Source organism: Dromiciops gliroides, chromosome 6 (genome assembly GCF_019393635.1).
Source record: "Dromiciops gliroides isolate mDroGli1 chromosome 6, mDroGli1.pri, whole genome shotgun sequence".
Lineage (NCBI taxonomy): Eukaryota > Metazoa > Chordata > Mammalia > Microbiotheria > Microbiotheriidae > Dromiciops > Dromiciops gliroides.
Genome location: NC_057866.1, coordinates 246,226,902 through 246,239,529, shown reverse-complemented (window position 1 = coordinate 246,239,529; position 12,628 = coordinate 246,226,902). Strand labels below are relative to the sequence as shown.

The 12,628-nt window shown below is 37.2% G+C and overlaps 1 long non-coding RNA gene across 3 annotated transcripts; it reads right to left on the bottom strand.

Moving 5' to 3' along the window:
• Positions 1–1,140: 1,140 nt before the first annotated feature.
• On the bottom strand, positions 1,141–11,791 carry LOC122731005. 3 transcript variants are annotated; one of them, XR_006353563.1, is made up of 5 exons: positions 11,715–11,791; positions 11,172–11,620; positions 9,912–9,951; positions 4,924–5,052; positions 1,141–2,196 (listed from the first exon to the last, which is right to left on the bottom strand). It is a non-coding gene; the product is annotated as an uncharacterized LOC122731005 (long non-coding RNA). The 3 variants fall into 3 exon arrangements; XR_006353561.1 differs by having other exon boundaries at positions 11,172–11,757; XR_006353562.1 differs by having other exon boundaries at positions 11,403–11,757.
• Positions 11,792–12,628: the final 837 nt, after the last annotated feature.

The window sequence follows — 12,628 nt, the reverse complement described above, 5'->3', positions numbered from 1 at the left end:
TCACAAATATATATTTAAAATTAATTGAATTAAAAAGGACATAGACAGGAACATAGTAATAATAGAAACTTTAATATCCCTATTTAAGAATTAGACAAATCTAACAGAAAGATAATGGAATTCAACAAAATGGCAGAGGAAGAACAGCTAAAAGACATGGCATTTCCCAAATGGGATTGCTAAAACATATACAGATTTTGAAGTACCACATGGAATTTTTACAAAAGTTTATATATTAAGACACTGAGGTCTTGCAAATAAATGTTAAAAAAGCAGAAATATTAAACACATTCTTTAGAAACCATAATACAAGAAAAACAATAATTTGTTCAAAAGACAGAATTCCAAAAGGAATCTATTTAAAAGAATAAGATTTTAAATTACAAGTGAATCAAAGAACAAATCTAGAAACAATTAAGAATTATGTGAAAGAAAATATTCATGACATATATCAAATTTCCTGGAATGCAGCAAAATCAGTCCTTAGAGAGAAAATGATATCCTTAAAACCAAAAATTATTAAAGTAGAAAAGGAGAGTATTAATGAATTAAATATGTGGGTTTTTAAATTAGAAAGTAAACAAATAAACACACCCAAAATAATGACAGAAGAGAAGTACTGAAAATCAGAGGGGAAATACATAACTTAGAAACCAAAAAGAGAACTAAAATTATGCACAAAACAAAAATTTAGTTCTTTGAAAAGTCTAGACAAATTGTTAAACCTTTAGCAAACTTGATAAAAAAAGAGTGAAGAAAATCAAATCAACAAAGTTCCAAATGAACAAGGTAAAATCACAATAAAACCAGAAGAAAAAGTAATTTTCTTTTCTTTTCTAATATTTTGCTTCCTTCATTCCTTTTTATTTCCTCTTATTGCCAAACAAGGGAAGAAAATCCTTTTGCATTTGTCTTTCTTTGCTGCTTCAAAGATCCTTGAAGACCTAGATTCTTACAGGACACTAATCTCTTCATTACCGTTAAAACTCAAATATTTGATCACTCTTTCTTTCTTTCTTTCTTCTTTTTTTTTTTTGCAGGACAATGGGGGTTAAGTGACTTGCCCAGGGTCACACAGCTAGTAAGTATCAAGTATCTGAGTCCAGATTTGAACTCAGGTATTCTTGAATCCAGGGCCACCTAGCTGCCCCATTGATCACTCTTTCAATTGCTAAAATATATTTATATATCTGAGATGCTAGGTGGTACAGTGGATAGAACAGCCTGTAGTCAGGAATATTTGAATTCAAATCCAGCCTCAAAGACTAGCTGTACAAGTCAGTTACATGGTTTGCCTCAGTTCCCTCATCTTATAAAATTAGCTGGAAAGGGAAATGGCAAGCCACTCTATTATATTTGCCAAGATAACCCCAAAGTAGTCACAAGTAGGACAAGACTGAACAGGACTGAACAAGAACAACATTTAATATCTAGGCTTTTATTGTCTACTATGTTTGTTTGTTTGTTTTTCAAGGGGGCTACCTGGCTTTGTTTTTTTTTTTTATCAGAAATCCTTGATAATTCTTTATTAAAGTTCTATTTTTCTCCATAGATATATATGGACCTTTGTAAGATAAGTTACAAGATACTTAGTTGCAAACCTACACACACACATACACACACACACACACACACACAAAATATTCCAGAATTTTCTCCCTTTTATAGAAGTTTAGGCAGAATATTGCTTATTTTGATGGTGTACTAGCTCTTTCATAATGCCTACTTGTGGCATTTTTCTTTAACTTAAAAGCTCTGAATTTTAGCTATGGCATTCTCAAGTAAGTTTCCTTTGAAAAAAATGTTTAATATCTTTCATTTACATTCTCATTATTTCCCCTAGCATCTCCCCTCTATTTCTGAGAAGGTTATCCCATATAACAATTAATATTTTTAAAGAACCACCCCCTCCAAATAACGATAAGAAGATAAAGTCAGCACAACCAATCATTATGTTGAAAAAGTGTAATGTAAAATACTTGTGGACCTCCCATCTGCATGAAAAGAAGGGCTGTGGGTAGCCTCTCATATCTCTTATTTTGAGTCATGTTTCATCTTGTTAATTTTGTTACTTTTATTGTATATGATTGTTCTTTCCATTTACATTGTTTGAAGTCATTGTGTACACTGTCTTCTTCACTCTGCATCAATTGATGAAGATCTTTCCATGTTTCTCTGTGGTCATCATATTTGTTTCTTTTTTAAAAAAAATCATAGAAGTATTATTTTCTAGCTATATGTAAAGATAGTTTTCAACATTAGTTTTCATAAGATTTTTTTTTCCAAATTTTTATTCCTCCCTCCCTTCTCTTCCCCCTCCCCAAGACAGAAAGCAATCTGATATAGGTTATATATGTACAATTACATTAAACATATTTCTGCATTAGTCATGTTGTAAAGAAGAATCAGAATGCAAGGGAAAACAAAAAAAACCCCTAAAAAGTAGAAACATTATGGTTCAATAAATCTGTATTCATAATCCACAGTTCTTTTTTTCTGGATGTGGAAAACAGAGTTCTTTGGAATTGTCTTGGATCATTGCACTGCTAAGAAGAGCCAATTCTATCATAGTTGATCATTGCATAATGTTGCTGTTACTGTGTACAATGTTCTCCTGGTTCTGCTCACTTAACTCAGCATCAGTCCACTTAAGTCTTTCCAAGATTTTTTTCTAAATCTGCCTGCTCATAATTTCTTACAGCACAATACTATTCCATTACATTCATATACCACAACATGTTCAGCCATTCCCCAATTGATTGGCATTCCTTTGATTTCCAATTCTTTGTCACAACAAAGAGATCTGCTATAAATATTTTTGTATATGTCGGTCCTTTTCCCTTTTCTATGATGTCTTTGGGATACAGATCTAGTAGTAGTATTTATGGGTCAAAGGGTTTGTACAATCCCCAAACCCTTTGGGCATAGTTCCAACATTTGTCATTTCTTAAAGCACAATACTAACCCCCTACATTCAAGTACCACAATTCATTTAGCCATTTCCTGATCAATAGGCATCTATTTTCTTTCGAATTCTTTGTTTTCCCAATAAGTGATGCTATAAATATTTTGATACACATTGGGATTTTCATCTTATTAATGGTTTTCTTGGAGTATAAGCCCAGTAATGGAATGTCTGGGTCAAACAGCATGGATATTTGTCATTTTGTTGTCATAATTCCAAATTTCTTTCCAAAATGGTTGTACCAATTCACAACTCCAACAACAATGTATTAGTGTACCTATTATCCCACAACTGCTCTAGCAATGACCATTGCTATTTTTTCATCTTTGCCAATTTGCTAATATGAGGTAAAATCTTTGCATATTTTCATACCCAAGATACAGATACTTTCTTGAAGGTGGTGATTTGAAGATACTTTCCATTTTTCACTTTGTCCTCTGATCTTAATACAGCTAAACAATTTTGTGATTATTTTTTGGAAATCTGGGTTTGTTTAGTCATTGTTATTGTTTTGTTTTGTTTTTTGCTTGGTCCCAGATTTCAGTGAGTTTGGTGATTATAAAAGTGAATTTTTCTCAACGTTTTTTCTGACCATTTTTTTTAATAGTAGATACACTCTGCTTTTTTCCCCTAATTGTTCAGTCATTTTACTTTGTTCGAATATTTCTTAATATTTAATTGCTTCATTCTATTTTTCTGGGAGTCCAGGATTTGTGCAAGGTTCCCCCATTGTTTTAAGCTATTTATGGTCCTTGGAAGATTTTTTCCTCAAAAGCTCTTTAAAAAACAAAAAACAAAAAAATCTTTGCTTCATTTCTTCTAACCATTCTTAGAATTCTTATGACCAAGCTTCTACTCTCTTGATTCAGGCTCTCTTTGTACTTATTATGAAGTTACTCTCTTCTAAGTTTCCCTCTTGGCATACTTTTAGCCCATACCATTTATTAATTATATTCAGAGGTTTCTTTGTATTCATAGCTTCAATCTCAATTATTAGTTTAGGACTTGGTAACAGGGTTATATTCTATTTACCCTCTTCTATATATTCTTGGATGGAGTGGGAGGTCCTTTCCTTATTCTGTTTTCTCTAATATCTAGGTGACACTGCTTTGCAGAAGATGGCTTTGTCTCAGTGCCTGGCTTCTTCCTCTATCTTCTGGCAGCTGAACTTGGGTGCTGCTCTTGGCCCCATATCTGTCTTCTTCTCCTTAGACAATCACCAATAATTGGTTTGCTTTGTTCCTTGCTATGACTCTGAGAGGCTCCATGGAAATGTCTGAGATTTTAATAGTCTCAGGCTTCCTCAAGGACCTTTACCATGGCCTAACAAGGTACATTGATGGCTCTCAACTCTGCATTCACTGCCTGGCCTTATGTCCCTTAAGGACCAAGACTGGAGATTAGGTCTAACCTCACCCCAGACTCTCAAGGCTCCTAACAAACTGGGGCTGAGATCATGCTGACTTCAGGCCCTCCACTGGAGAGGTAGATGGTTTTTTGACACTTTAGTCTTTTCCCACGTAAAGGGTTGGTGATTTCTGGTCATCTGCCATTCTAAAGATAATAGAGGAGCTTACTATCAATTCCCTTTGTGTTTCTTGATCATTTTTCATTTGATTTTGTTTTAAATCTTTCTTAGAGTGTTGATCAAAGGAGCTGGGCTGAATAGAACATTTCGCATCACCACCTTACCCCTAAAGCCCAGTAAATCACAAGTTTACCATCACAAGCTAGAATTAAAGTCATAAATATTATCAGATCCAACTGTGCTTACTATTTGTTGACTACATAAAAAGGATTTACTAGGTTGAGAAAAATACTACTATCTTTCCAACAGTTAACCCCTATATATGTAATGATTATACAAGAATCCTTGTAATATAATATCAGAGATAACTTTGTTCAACAACCTCTGATTATTAATACCAAGGCATGAAAGTGGAAGAAGTAGTATTCACCCTTATCATGAATGAAATACAATATTGAGTCCAGGTTGAAGAATTTCCTTGTTAATATGGTAAAGTCCTCCATCATAGGGTCATAACATTTTTCAGGTTTCATCAAATCCTATATCACTGTAGATCCTCCTAAATGAGATCAATAATAAAACAACATTAACACTAAAGTATCTGGCCTAATGGTTCATCCAGGGGGGAAAAAAACAAGTGAATAAAACATTCTTATTGTCCTGATGATGCTATGCAATTCATTAAGTAATGCATAGACATACTGAAAACATGCCCTTATCCCCATTCCCTGTGGTGTGTGTATGTGTTTATGAGTTTGTATGTACATGTATGTATAGGTTTATGTATATATACACACACCCATACATACCCATATGTATACATATATACTATATATATAATACACATCTATATATACATATGTATATATGTGTGTTAAGATGGATATATGGTATTTGTATATATGTATGTGTATGTATACATGTGTGTGAATACATGTAGGGGGATCTGCATAATCCTAAAAGTGAATCCTGAGAGCACCGAGAGAGTGATGACCACAAAGTAGTAGCAAAAATGAATCCTAATAGGCATATGTTTTCAACATCAAGAAAAAGCCTTTTAAAGGCACAACTTTTTTTCCCCATTAGAATGTAAACATTTCATCATTTAGCCCTTTCCAATTCCTAAAATTATGAAATGAACAACTTTAAGGGAACCTTCCACAATCACTAGCTCCATCTGAATTTAGGCTTCAATAAGCCTAATTAGAGTGGTAGTGCGGCAGATAGAGCTTAGAAACTGGAGTCAGGAAGACAGGAGTTCAAATCCATTCTCAGAGACTAGTTGTTTTATCCTGGGTAAGTCATTTCACCTCTGTTTTAGTTTCTCTATCTCTAAAATGGGGATAATAATAACACCTACTTCCCAGGGTATTTGTAAGTCTAAAATCATATTTGTAAAGGGCTTTATAAACTTTAAAGTGCTATATAAATGTCATCATTATTACTATTATTCAGATTACCTGATGGTATAGAATCTAGAGGGTCACAAATGATATTCTAGGGTCTAAACAATTTCAGGTAGGGAGTTCCCTTGGCCAGGTTCCACTGCTCAGCTAAGTAAATGTTATCAATGATTCTTTTGACTGGCTGGAGCCAAACATTGGTCATTTTTTTTCAGGTTAAACATTTTTTTTTTGCATTTTACTGTTCCAATCTCTATCCCTCCTTTCCTCCCCCCCTCCCCACTTCCCAAGGCAGCAAACAATCCAAAACGGGTTATACATATATGAGCATGCACCTCATCATGATCATCATATTTGTCACTTAATGAATAAATGAATGTGAAAAAGAGCATGCTTCAGTCTGTTCCATCAATACAAACTCTTTTTTCTTTTTTTTTTGGAGGTGGATAGTATGTTCCATCAACATTCTTTTGGGATTGTCTTGAATTATTGTATTGTTGAGAATAGTCAAGTCATTCACAGTTCTTCACCAAACAATAATGTTGTCTCTGTGTACAGTGTTCTCTTGGTTCTGCTTACTTCCCAATACATCAGTTCATATGAGACTTTCCAAGCTTTTTTGAAGTCATACTGTTTGTCATTTCTTATTGCACAGTAATATTCCATTGCCATCACATACCACAGTTTGTTTAGCCATTATTTCAACTGAAACAGAAAGCTCCTGTAATCTACCCTATCTTCCTTGTCTCCTATAGACAAATAATGCAAAATGACAATAATTTGATTTTAGAATTGAGCACAAGGAACAAAGTGGTCCAGAATCTCTCTGAGAAATTCCAAATTTCTTTTAGTAATTTCTAACCTTCCCTCTGGAACAAAAGCCCAGATGTATCCTTAAAAGCAGTATGGTTTGACCCTGGGCAAGTCACTTAACCATCATTGTCCTGCCAAAAAAATAAAATAAAAGCAGTATGCTTAACAATATTCATTATTAATCATCACAGTATTCTTCTTCTGTTATGATATGGGTTCCAGTCATGGAACACTATAATCTCTGAAGAACTGAAATTAAGGACAAGCCAAAGAGATGCAGGGTAGACCTGAGCATGATTCATTTTGTTATAAACTGTGAATTAAAGAATAAGTTTCATAAAAGAGAAAGAATGACATAAAAATAATATAAGTGGAAAAGATGGTCCGATGAGTGTGAAGCATAAATGATGTACATACCACAAGCTTCATTAGAGACTTTGTGATGTTAAGAAAAAATGGGGAATGCTCTGTCAATGGAAAATGGACCCTCATGATACACTTGTGGGAGCATTGGGGTCAAATAAGAGGGGTAGACCTAGATGATGCATCAATGAGATCTCCAAACCATTTGAGAATATGGGACATAACCCACAAAAGTGTAATTGAGTTGACTGTAATGTCCTAAAGGAAAGAAACCACAAACTCAGTCTCTTGAAGAATTTTAACTATGGGACTTGGTCTGTTTCCTCATCTTATAAAAGAATCGATCAGGAGGGGTTCTAAAGTCTCTCCTTTCCATAAAATCAAATCATTCTTTTATTTTAGTAAACTGTAACACAAAAATTCTCTGGTAAGCTAATGGTAGATCTTTTTTACATTAATGAAATGATAGATCAAGTGATAAACTCCTTAAAGGCAGAGACTGCCTTAATTATTGCTCCATCTGCCTCAGTAAAGTGTTTCACACATAGTAAAGTGAATGCTTCCTCTAGAATGAGTGGATGGATGGTTAAATAAATCATTTCTTTTTTTGGTGAGGCAATTGGGGTTAAGTGACTTGCCCAGGGTCACACAGCTAGTAAGTGTTAAATGTCTAAGGCTGGATTTGAACTCAGGTCCTCCTGAATCCAAGGCCGGTGCTTTATCCACTGCGCCACCTAGCTGCCCCTAAATAAATCATTTTTACCCTTGGTCAACTTTGAAAGTCAATTTTTATCAGCTTATTTGTTATTTAAGTATTAGGACTGCCAGGGTAATCCCACCTAATAGTAAAAGCTAAACACCTACTTTGTGCCAGCCATTATGCTTGGCACTTTACAAGTATTATCTCACATGATCCTCACAACAATCCTGCAAGGTAAGTGCTATTATTTTTTCCATTTAATAGTTGAGGAAACTGAGGCAAACAGGCTTTGTTACTTGCTCAGGGTAACATAGCTAGTAAGTGACTGCAGCTGGATTTGAACTCAGGTCTTCCTGAATTCAGGCCTAGTGCTCTTTTCATTGCATCATCTAAGTATACATTTATAAATCACAGGAGAATAATTCAAGGGAAAATAAAGTAATCATAAAAAGAAGAGCAGAAAAATTTGATTTAGGCCTAAATTTCTGTACAGTAGGCACATTGTGCAGCTAGTTAGGCTTTCATAAGGTTGCTCTATTCCTTACAATGCCATTAGGGATATCTCTCTACATCGACGGGAATTTTTTTAGGGCACCAGCTATGTATATGAGCCATGGATATGAAAGCATTTAGTTAAATAGTCTTTGATTATGATATTTTTTTGTATAGTGGTTGTGATTCACAACCTTGTTTCACACTAAGCTAACTAGCTAAGTTAGGAGGTGACTGGTGGTGCAATGGTCTAAAGTATGTATGTAAAAGATGGGTCTTTGTTTCCAACCAATGTCATGATGCTGTCCTGAAATTTTAATTCTTATGACCTTGGTCCAAAGGTAGGATGAAACATGATATGATAGAAATAGAGGAAGATATTGACCCTCATTCAGATCCCAGGCTCTATCATTTATTACTTCTGTGATACCTTTGACCATCTGTTTCTTCACTTGTAAAATTAAGGGAAAAACTAGATCAATGGTTCTTGAACTTTGTGGTGTTGAAACCCCTTTGTGTTCTTAAACAATTATTGATAGATTTAAAGGTTCCTTTTTATGTAGGTTATATATGCACATATTGACTATATTATATATTAAAACTAAAATATTTACTCTATTAGTTCATTTAAAACTAATGGCAATCTAATGACATGTTAACATAAACAACATTTTTATGAAAAATACTTTTCAATACAAAAAAATTAGTGAAAAGAGTGAGCTTGTTTTTACACAATTTTTTGTGAATTTCTTTCATGTCTTGCCCAATAAAAGGCAGCTGGATTCTCTTATCTGCTTCTGCATTCAATCTACTGTGAGATATGAGTTTGACTGAAATACATGAAGAAAATCCAAACACACACACATATGTTTAATTGGAAAAGGAAGAACAGGTAAATAATATCTTAATATTATGAAAATAGTTTTCACCTCCCTTGAGGTGAAAGTGTCTCAGGAATCACAGGGTCCATGAATTATATTTTGAGAACCTTTGGACTCAATAATTTGAAAAACCTTGGGCTAGATATATGTGTGTGTGTGTGTATAATGTGTGTATGCATATATATGTACATATATATACACATGCATACATGTTTTGTGTTATATATATATCCACTCATATATGTGTATATTTACTCATCTATATCTATATCTATATCTATATCTATATCTATATCTATATCTATATCTATATCTATATCTATATCTGTATCTATATCTATATCTATATCTATATCTATATCTATATCTATATCTATATCTATATCTATATCTATATCTATATCTATACTCCTACACATGCAGATATCCATACACCCCCCCCCCATTGTCAGGCGGTTAGTTTGAGTAGAATGTTGTAAAGTGTTTTACTTCTGAGATTTTGCTGCTCTCAGAACTCTTCCCCCCACCCCCACCCCCAATCTCTAATCCCAGTATGGAGGGTGTTAGTACTTCTAAATGTGTATTGTAGTAGTTCCTAGGCCAAGAATATTTAGGTCGTCTTCAAATTCATTTACCAAAGTTGGTTCCATTTAACCCTTCCTCCCCTCCCCCAAAGTAATAGAAGAAGGTAGTCATGTGCCTCCTAGAAGAAGGATGACTAGACCTCATAGAGAAATCTGCTTTGTTTATTCCCTTATGGACTTACCATACTTGACCTCCTGCATTTCCTTTCCTAAACCTTCAATCTGAAATGATCAAATCAAAACATATATTAAGTGCCTACTACATGATCAAATCAAAACATTTATTAAGTGCCTACTATATTAGAGGCACTATTAGGCATTGGTCATATGAAGACAAACGAGAGAAAGTCCTTGTGTACATATATAGAAGTGTATACAAAATCAAAGCAATGTAATTGGAGGAAGGAGGACATTAGCAATGGTGAGATGAGGAAAGGTTTCATGCAAAAGGTGGTGCAGAGTTTTCAAGGAAACTAGTAATTCTAAGGTTAACCTTTTCCCAAAAACATATGCTAAAATGCTTCTGTATAGCTCATATGGAGACCACCAGCCCCCTAAACTTTATTTATTTATTTGGGGTATGTTTATGCATGTAGTTTATGTACAACCTTTTCAATGGCTTGCCAAGGCTGATATTGTCAGATTTAAATCTGGAATAAATAGAGTTCCTGATATTATTTTATTCAAGGTCCCTACTACTTATATCAAGGTGGTTTAGCCTCTGTCCAAAATTCCTTGACACTGAAGGACTCAGGAATGCAGCACAGGAAATAGAGTGGGGGTAGAAAGCAGTTTACTTATTAGTTACCTCCCTCCTTGTACCTTTTCAAGCCTTTTTTTCAATCATATTCCATGGCTGGGTCAGTGAGAGGATTATTGTCCTGCTTTATGACCCCTCGGGCTGACAGACATCAGCCACGATGAAGTAAGGAGGGGGTGTAGAAGTGCTGTATTTTCAGATGGAAAATATAGAGTCTTCTCTTTCACACAACGGCTTATATGTCCTGATGGCGATGGGTGGATCAGGAAACACTACCAAATCTCATTTCCCACCCCCATCTCCACTTCCTTGTGATGAAGGAGATTTTACTGCGCATCTGACCATAAAGCTAGCGTTGGAACTCAACTTTTCTTCCCTCCTCCTTCATCTTTGCTAAACCAAATCAAACCAAACCAGACCAGACCAGACCAAAACAAAACAAAACAAAACAAAAAACCCGACCTGGGACACATGTTGGAGTATCACTGCTGACTGGTGTGCTGCTAAATTCTTGGACCCAAATGTGGCCTCGGGTGCGGCATAGGTGTACACACACACAAAAAAAAGTAGAATAACAACTACAATAACATTGTCACCACAAAACAATAAACACTAGCAAACCACGTAGAGCAGGGATCGTGTAGTTGCAAAATAACTGATTTATTCATCTATCAGTGCTTACCCACGGATCTGCAGAGACAGCGTGTGTAACCAGAGAGAGGTAGCTGGATTTCCTTCCTCCTTCCTTTCCTTCCTCATTTTTGCATCTCTCTCTCTCTCTCTCTCTCTCTCTCTCTCTCTCTCTCTCTCTCTCTCTCTCTCTCTCTCTCTCTCTCTCTCTCTCTCTCTCTCTCTCTCTTCCACACACCCCCTCCCCCAGCAAACGAACACATACACACACGCACACACTTACTGCACTTAGCTGCTCACACTGCGGCTCAACCAAACCGGGGAAACACAGTTGCCAAAGTAGAGAAGAGGGGCTATGTTAGCAGCGGGGTGGGGAGGCCTTCTCCTCTTTCCTCTGCCTTTCCGCTCCGATCCACTCCAACCTGGCCATTCTCCGTCTCCAAAGTAGGCCTATAGCGTGAGTGACACCTGAGCCAGGGACCCGGAGGTGGAGGCGCTAGGCTGGAAAGAGAGAAGGCTAGAGATTGAGAGGGAGAAAAAGAAGCGAAAGGGGTGGGGCCGAGAAGGAAGAACAAGCAAGAGAGGGGACAGCTACCTGACAGTGAGTGACAGTGCTCCTGAGCCAATAAACAGACAGATCTAAGCTTAGGGGAAGGAGAGCTTAGTGGGCGGGCTGAGAGGGGGGGGGTGGAAAGGGGAGGAGGAGGGGGAGGAGGGGAGGAGAAAGATGAGGGGGGAGGAAGAGGAGGAAGGGGAGGAGGAGGAGCAGGAGAAGGCAGCGGGCAGAGGTAGAAGAGGTGGTGGTGGTGGTGGCGGCGGCGGCGGCGGCGGCGGTGGCGGCCGCGGCGGTGGAGGAGGAGGAGGAGGAGGAGGAAGAGGAGGAGGAGGGAGGAGGAAGAAGAAGAAGAGGAGGAGGAGGAGGGTAGGTTGAGCCTGGAACTGTGTTTGTAGAGCTTGGTGGTTATGCCTCTGTGAATGAAAGGAGAGATCCTGGGAACCAGAGGAGAGGGAGAGAGAGAAAGAGACGTATCCAAAGGCGGTGGCAGAGGAAACAGCAGCAGCAGCGGCGGCGGCAGGAGCAACAGCAGCAGCAGCAGCAGCAGCAGCAAAAACAGCAGCAGGAGCAGCAGCAAGCAGCGAATGCAACAGCAGCAGCAGCTCAGAGTTGCAGTGAAGAGTGAAGCAGCGGCGTCAATCCCCGCCACCACTTCGCCTTGGGAAACCCCGGCAGATTTGGCTTTGACATTTGCGACTGTGTTCTCTCCTCCCTCTTCTCCCTCCATGTGATTAAAAAAAATCGCGCGTGTGTGTGTGTGTGTGCGCGCGCGCGCGCGTGTGTGTGTGTGCGTGTGCGTGTGTGTGTGTGTGTGCATGTGGGCATTTCCTTACACTGGCACCCAGTCTTTTGCGCTGGGTGGGTGTTTGTGTGTGTTTGCATGTATTTGTGTAGCTTTCCTCCCCATCCCCTTTCTCCAAGAATAAAAGAACAGAAAGGCATGATTTGAAAAT